Source organism: Cryptomeria japonica, chromosome 9 (assembly GCF_030272615.1).
Source record: "Cryptomeria japonica chromosome 9, Sugi_1.0, whole genome shotgun sequence".
NCBI classification, from domain to species: domain Eukaryota; kingdom Viridiplantae; phylum Streptophyta; class Pinopsida; order Cupressales; family Cupressaceae; genus Cryptomeria; species Cryptomeria japonica.
In genome coordinates, this window is record NC_081413.1 from 535,320,827 (window position 1) to 535,329,871 (window position 9,045).

Here is a 9,045-nt window from a genome sequence, read left to right on the forward strand (position 1 = left end):
AATGCACTATTGTGCGAAAATGGAAACAACTATGAACTAGTACCAAATTGGCAAGTAACACATTGGAAGTCGTGGGGACAAAGTGGACTGTCGTAAGTGAATAGATATATATTAAATGAACGATATTATCGATCGTGATTCGTGGCATTTGATACGTGTCTATTGAATCCAATTCCATTTCGGGCACTTTCTGGTGAGCTATGTTCTCTTCAAAAAATTGGACCGAAATAAAACTTCAACCATTGATCTACGATCATCGAACGGTTTAAAATCATTGATAGATTTTAGGTATGTGTCACCCTTTACGTGTCAAAGAGGTCATGCTTATTGATACATCATGCAGAGTCCGGACTCAATGTATTATGTGATGTGATGTACTGATGTGATGTGATGTGCCTTGTCTATTAATGGCAATTGGCAATGAATTCATGAAATCGCCAATGAATTATATATTGTACCATAAATAACAAAATATTCGCCAAAACAAATTAAATAATTTTCAAGCAGTGGATAAAAATCGCCAATACATTTAAATAATTTTCAAGTGGTGGATAAAAATCGCCAATACATTTAAATAAGTTTTCCTTCGGAATAATTTTTTTCGCTCATACAATTATATATTTGTTTCTTTTAACAATAATTATTCACCTCCCACAATAAATATTTTCCCCATAGAACAAGGTATTATTCGCCAGAAATTTATGGCATTTTCGTACCCTAGAAAAAAAATCGTCAATACAAAATAATTTTTTCTTCATTTAAATTTATTTTTTTGCCATTGATATGAAAATTCCCCCCCGAAAATAATGTCTAATTCGCCAGGATTTTACACAGTTGCCCGGGGGGGGGGGGGGGTTCTTAAAGTTATCCCTACAACCAAATCACCTATTTTGTCTGCATTTGTAAAACTTTTCACTTCTGCTCAATTTTTCTTAAGGTGGAATATTCTTTTTACAAAATTAAAAAATTACCCTTTTGTAGAGCTCGAAGTCACGAAAATGGACATATACTTTTTTTAGTATTTTGATTAATTTTAGTATTTTTTATTAATTAAACATTGTGAGTAGGTTTTTTAAGTTAAAAAAGAAGCTAATTAGAAATTAAAAAAATATTATTAAATGATATTTTAAAAAATTAAAAAAATATATTTTTCATTGGATGGGAGAATCTTCTCCAAAAGGGTATAATTTTTTTTTTGATAATGGTAAATTTAGTAGACAAATGGTGATGCCGAATGAAAACTACCAAATTCAGCGATATTGGACTTAAAAATATTATGGGAAAAATATACATCAAAATTTAATTTATTTTTTTTAACACTGCATATATATGTCTTCTATTTGGGAAATTAAAATCAGAAAAAAATAAGTTTGTTTTCATTTTGTTTGATGATGCCGACTAGAACCCCTAATTTTCAACATTTTTCAGCAATAAATTTTTTATTTTTGAATATATAAAAAATATGCCAATTTTTTTTTAAATTAAAAAATAACAGACATAAATTTCATTACTATTTCTATATTTGATCAATTTACATCATTTTGAAATTCAATTTAGAAATGCCACTTTTATGCGGTCGAAGTTAAATAGTTTTAGTTGTGTTGGTCACTTCCTTTATAAAAGTGTGACACAACATTGTGCTTTTACCCCAAACCCCTAAGGTGTTGACTACCCCAATATTCAAATACATAAAACATGTCATCCACACTATGATATTATTTGGTTTGTTATCTAACCATTCTCATTAGAAATTCATCTTTCCCTGTAGTCCATCAGTGACTAAGCAATGAGGACATCCATCGTCAACATGCAACTGGCCCCTAGGCCGACATGCTCTTGGCAAAATCCACATAATTTCCCTCGATCAATGTGGTTATCCCTCACTTGCATGCAACTGGTAGCATCTATCTGGTAACTAGGGTACAACTGATATTCTATTAACACAATATGCTCCTTGACTGTAGTCAATCTCAAGCAGATAAGCTTATCTTGGACAAGTCATAGGATTTATCCTTCTACGATCACCTTGGATAGAGAGGATTATTCTATACCTTACAAGAATACCATCCTCTACCTATGCACTCGTAGGGTCCTAACTCTACCCATTTCCATAAAAGTCGGTGTCTATACTTAGCTTAGCACTATAATTGGAAAAAGAATTCCAATTTGGAAATAGGTAGTTTCCTAGCCAACCTCTTCTACAACTCAGATTATAATTCTAGAGTTGCTACATTAAGAAGGTTACATTGAGTTGTTTGTACTCAAGATATTATGCCAACTTCCAACCAGCAGTAGGCTCCATGGTTGTCTAAATAAGGCCAATAAGGTTGATATCTCGCTAGTCTTTCAGTGATTGCTTGCTACTACCCCCCACTTAGATTAAAACTAATGCAATTGTTCTAAGTTTAATTTCAGCATTGGTTGGTCAACTAGAATGAGCTAAGCGTTAGTTGAAGAGAGGACTCACTTGCCTCAGAGGCAACCAAGTAAACATAAACTTAACTGATTTTATACACACACACACTCTCTCTCTCTTTTAAACTCCTATCATATTTCACTTAAATTTAGTGACTCTTAAATAATGTTTACCCATAGGGGCCATTTCTTTTAATCTTTTCCCCGAGTTTACTTATTACTTTTGTGGTATAATCTTCCAAGCAAGTAGACAAATATGCATAGTTATGGTTTCATTACAAAAATCATATTATATATCCCCTTGTATTCTTTAATGAACTTCCAAATGATTAGTTAAGACTATGGTACCCAACTAGCTAAGGGTGATTTTAAGCTATTTTGATGTTGTTTAAAGAATCTACAGGTAGATTTTATTCTATTGTCCAAAACACTTGATATGTTGCTATGGATACACTAGATATGGTTGTACTTCATGGGTTCCAACACAAGAGACAAGGCTCAATGTATGGTTCTAACTCTTATCAAATGTAGTTTAACAATTTATGAGGCAACTATTGGTTTTCTTCAGCCTACCATGAACATATAATGACTAATTGGTCAAAGGTGGATAGCCTATAATGTAGTATTGGTTTAACCAATAAAATATAATGAGATGTTATCTAAACTTTTAACTAAGGAAACCTCTTCCCAGGCAAGTTGAAGTGTTTTTTTTTTCGCATGTTGAAGTGTTGACTAGCTACTCTATCTCTAATCAGCATTAAGAAGTAAGATCTTTATCATTCCTCAACTATGGATTCACCTGAACCTCTAATGTTCATCTAACCAATTTCACTTATCATTGATGGAAAATGGTTTCACTGATAATTCACGTATAACAACTATTTTATTTGCATATTGTTTAACAATATCAAGTACAATCTATCCAAGAATGAATAAAGCTTGGGGAAAATGACAATTAATTCTTCTATTTTATTTTGGGGTAGCAAACCCATGATGATATGCAAACTTGAAACCAATCTTAACTTCTAACAGAAATTGAAAGGAGGAATTGGGTACAGGATGGTAAGATATTCCAACTGGCATTGGTTCTTTTCTTTTCTTCTTTTTATTGTTACAATAAAAACATATTCAAGTAGTAGTAGCAACTATGATAGCTTTTTTTTAAATCATTTCTTTAAATTCACTACCCTAAACAACAATATCAACAAGAAAAAGAAGAAATATTGAGAAAAAATCCTAGTATAAGGCATCACACAAATCCCAACTACTTCTTCACTTGCCTTGTCTTTTTTCTTTATGGCAAAAAGAGGGCACAAATTTTTATCAAACTTGCTTAGTTATTTCAGAAAGGGAATGCCATGCCTTCTTCACTTGCCTTGTCTTTTTTCTTTGTGGCAAAAAGAGGGCACAAATTTTTATCAAACTTGATTAGTTATTTCAGAAAGGGAATGCCATGCCTTGTGGCTAGCATGGATGTCCTTCTTCTTAATTTCCCTTCCCCTATGCTCACCCCTACCATGTTCATTTATTTTTTCTTGTCTCCATCGTTGGGTAACACAACTATTCTTCATTTATTTTCTACCTTCCTCCCGTGGCTTTCATGTTTATTTAATTCTTTTGGGTATATTTTGCTTGTTTGCTTCTATTTGATGGCATAAGTAAATGACTTGACTTTATTTTTATTTTATTTATTTATTTATTTGCATTTCTTTTCATTCAACGTCTTTATTTCCATTTTTATTTTTCTTATTATTTTATAAGGTCAAGCGAATAGGCAAATAATATATATCTATCAAAGTAAATAATAGTCGCGATTAAATAGACGACTAGAGTCCCAGGGTAATATGAACCTTAGGTGGACAAGACTTACTAACAAGATAAGATGCTGACATGACATCATTGACAGTCTATCTCTCATCACAAGATCACATAATCCACGTCACCTTACACCTCGAGTACCTATAACCAACAGTCAATCTCACAAAACTCCACAAGTTCGTCAGTTCAATTAATCATAAAATATAATCAAAGAATTAAATTAACAAAATCATGATAAAATTAATAACATTCATTGATAATAATATTAAAATTCATAACCATCTCACATACATACACTTACGTTCACTTAACATAGTTAGTCATGAAACTTATCCCTAATCCAAATTACCACGAGACTAGGGATCACACAAGAAATTAATTAGATTTCTAGAAGATATGACACAAGAAGAGACCATATTTGTCTCATAGTTTTTTGTTTTTTTTATGTTGTGATGCTCTTTCTAGCATGAAACAAGAGCTTAGAATTTGGAGGGCAGAGGTTGGGCAGAGAGGAAGGCCTTGAACAAGACGAGGGCTCTCTCTGGCTGAGACAAGGGAACTGCATGACCTGCTCCTCTCACTGTTGCAAATGACAGAATGTTGCCGTATACCTGTGTCCATCCTGCCACCTGCAAAACCCTAGCATGTTAACCAGGTTGATTTGAAATAATATTCAATGACAGATAATTGCCTTCTTTTAGCAGAGATATATCTGCTTCCCTTCAAACCAGACACTGTAAGGAACCTTTGTGTTCAGTTACATATCTGAAGCAAGATTGGTTATCAATGTCCTTGTCCCTGTTAGAGGAATCACTGAATCCTGATCTCCACTGTATATATACCCCACACAAAATTGTTTCAAAACCCAATATAACTAAACAGAAAGCACAGAGTGTAACAATAGAAATCAAGAAGGTTGAAAGTAACTTTAGTTATTTCAATGTAAAGATATTAATATCAGATTCAATTGTGTAGTTTTTGAATGAAATTGGTTGATTTATATTAGACTAACAGTGGTTTGCACAAACTCACTTTCTCATGAAAATGAATGATCTACTCGACACTAATTACATCTAAATAATATTCATAATATATTTCGATCTATTTATTATATATATATATTTTTTTAAATATTAACTATAAATTAATACTCTTATACCAGCATTTACAAGTTTACCCAGCAAACCTATGGTGGGTTTCTCTGCATTCAGACCATCGTATTCAAGCAAGCTGTCACTGCTGCAAATCAAAATCAGATAAAATTGTGAGATCTCTGGACGGAGTAGAACTTTTTCAGCCTTAAAACTTCATGTCTACTACCTTTATAAAAAAATTTCAAATCCCACTAGACCCATTGAGAAATTACAAGCTACTTTTATTTTACAGGGGAATTCAGATTTACTCGCTGCATAGCTTCCAGCTAATGGTGCCTCCGGCGATGCGCGCATGGATTGCCTTCAGTACTTCCGGCCTATTCAGATATGTTGTAATTTCATTTTTGAAACAAACGTCTGGCTCTGCTCCTTCGGTTTCTACCCTGGCCCTGTTCATCTGCTAGCCAATGCATCATTAATTTAGTGAAACATTTGTGGTTGCATATAGCTTTCACATGAAATTAGTGAAAGCTACAATGTACCTGAGCTCTGAGCAATTTGGCCTGCATGAGGGGGGAGGATAAACAGACGTCGAGAGTCACATCGTAGTCGTCGATGTATCGACTGCCTTCCATGCCGGCGATTTTGTAGATCTGCTTACATGTGTTAGAAATGTTGCGTCTGTAAGATTCATCAATATAGCGAGCGTAGTTGCAGTCCTTGATCATCATTTTGTATGTGGGGTCAGATATGAGACCATGTGACCAGGAGTATTCCACTACTGCATTTTGATCTTTGTAGAAATCCAGTAATGGGTTGCCTATCTGCACATTTTCCATCACAACGGGAGCTTAGCAGTGATAAATAGAAAATTATACTACTGATTTGAAAATATAACACAAAGATTTATAGCTGCAGAAGACTCAAAGATTCTCTTATAAATCAGTTGCTGAAGACTCTAAGATTTTCCTAATAAACTGTTGCCGAAGATTCAAAGATTTTCTTATGAAATAGCTAATTCATTTGACAACAGGCTAGAACAAACTAGAAACCAACTAAGAGATATTGAGAGCTAACTGGAACTGTTCAGCAGACCAAAGACAGCAAAACTGAACATGTGAACACATCTACATGTTTATTCTGGAGCATTAATTACAAGAGTGATCATAGCAGATTGGAATGACAGTTTTCTAACAAAGTTAATGCCTACTAGCTTTAGTAAAAATGGTGACAGAACAATCCAAATTTCTTCATGGTGTACCAAATAGAAAAAGTATGGAAATAATCAAAACCCATAATCTTAAATGCCCTCTTGGAAAGAAGAATACTAATAAATTTGGTTTGTCCATTTGGCTGACCCTACTTAACCTCTTTTAGAACATTGACATTTAATTCAAAATAGAATAATACTTACAGCTACACTCTTCAAATTGAAGACCTTCTGTTTTCTGTTAGTCCTGACAATAAGATCTGCCAACTGAGGAATATAGTGCCCTGCTTCAAAAAAGAGGCAATAAAGTACTAAAATTAGTATGGTGTGCAGAAAATATTGTGCAATTCAGTTGAACTTGCCACATATATCAGCTATGGAATTTATTAAGGTGAATCTAAGCTTCAGTCACAAACTTCACCTGCATAGCTTTCCCCTGTCAAATAAAGCTCTCTGGTTTTGAACTCTGGAATCTTTTTGAACCATGCCAGAAGAAATCGCAGGTTATCCTTGGCTGCAAATCAATCAAAACATAAGAAACATGGGGCATAGAAATATGATGGAAAAACCATTATGTTGTAGGAGTATCTGAGCATAAATACAGTATACAAATGAGTGCTGATTACCTGTTAAGAGTGTCATTCACACCCACATAGTAAGTTGGATCACTAGAATAAGAAAATCCAACTCCTGCAGGACTCTCCAAATACAGAACATTTGCTTCTGCACAGGTCAAATTTAACCATTCGCCTCAGCTATTAAGAGACATACAAAATTGTAAACTAGTTTGCATTTTAAACATATTGCCACCTTAATGTAATAAATTCTCAAAAATGTGTTTCCAAAATCTTATGATAGAATCATCTGATTGGTAACCCAGTATACCTTTGTTCCAACTATAGCCATTTCTGATCAATTTGTTTCCCCTCGTCCAAATGGACCATTCTCAGCAAATACCCCAATAAGTGATGAACAACCTGGCCCTGTGATTTTTCAAGTTGTAGATCCAAATAGTGATGATATCAGAACGAAATTATTCACTAACGCTTGCATCAAATGGAGGTGCAATGCTAATGCCCATAGCTATATATGCTAAAAGTTAAATACAAGGTTAATCCTTCACTAAAATAACTCTTCATGTCCTTCTATAAATTTTGTAAAACTATGTTTTAAATTCAATGAATAATTTTTTTTAGTAAAGTAATGTTTGAAGAAATAAGATCTTTTTTAGGTGAGCTTTACCATACGAATCACAGAGACCTACACGGCTTAAAGAGGAATAAAAAATGTTAAAACTATTCAGAAACAGAGAGATCAAGGGAAAAAAGTACACTTGGCATTAGAGGTTTTCCTGCAGCAGCTTATGTTCAGGCAAAATCTCAGCAGAAACAGTCCAAACTAATCATATGCTATTCTGATATTATACAGCATTTGAATGGCAAGCAGAGAACTATATTGACCATACGTGCCTTTTGTCAGAAATCAAATAAACTGGAAGATAATACTGAAAACTTTCATATGTCCTTATTTGGATGAACAGGACAAGACCTACCCGTTTCTTCTCAGATAACAAGCAATTTAAAGAGTTTAGATAGACATTCACTAACCTCCATTGAGCCAAAGAACCAAAGGCTTCAAATCTGGTTCTTTCTCTGCTTCAACAAAGTAATAGAACAGAGCCCTGTCACTTCTTTGGTCTACTGTGACATATCCTGCATATTGTTTGAAGGGCACAGGTGGTTGTCCTGGAAGACTATCCACCACATCACTTTGAGGAGCTGACAAGACTTTCATGAAGAGCAATGCTAAGATGGTTACTATCATCTTCAATTCACAGGTCTGCCCATGAGGAACATGCATATTGAAGGACATGGTGTCCATAAACTACTTTGTCACTGAAAGAAAGATTCAGTTCTAAACTGTATATGGGAAGGGCACCACTAGTTGAGCATGTACCAATTGTTGTGAGGGTTGTTGATACCTTTTGTTCAAGAAATTGAACAAATAAAACTTATTGTTTGAAACATAGAATATCAATTTTTGTTAGGAAATGTACCAATAGTTGTTAGGAAATGTACTAATATTGTAAAAAGTAACCATTCAGGTGATGCCATATTAGCTGCACAACTATTGGGGCCTCTTTTGCACACCTATTGGTCTCACTTTTTTTTGGGCTGTTTTGGATACCTTGGCAAAAAGCATGCTGATGTGGCACCATACTTGATGATGTGGTGTTGAAAGCTTAGTTATAAACAGGGGACTTGTCAAGTAAGCTACTGTAAAAAATTGGTAGTGATTTGAAATTTCCATGTAGGATTTTGAGAAGCGCAAAGTTAGGGTGCTCAACTACTGGTGCTCTTCCCCTAGTTGACTCACATCTGAAAACATGTCCCTCCATAGATAAGGGGCAAAAAGGTGATGTGCCATCATGAAATTTCCTGGTTATTAAGGAAACAAAATCTAATCGAGAAATTCTTAGTAAGAGAGTCCAAGATGGCGTGCTTGACT

At 34.2% G+C, this 9,045-nt stretch overlaps 1 pseudogene; it reads right to left on the minus strand.

Moving 5' to 3' along the window:
• Positions 1-5,366: 5,366 nt before the first annotated feature.
• Positions 5,367-8,543, minus strand: LOC131077086 (serine carboxypeptidase-like 46; annotated as a pseudogene).
• Between the last annotated feature and the right edge of the window lie 502 nt (positions 8,544-9,045).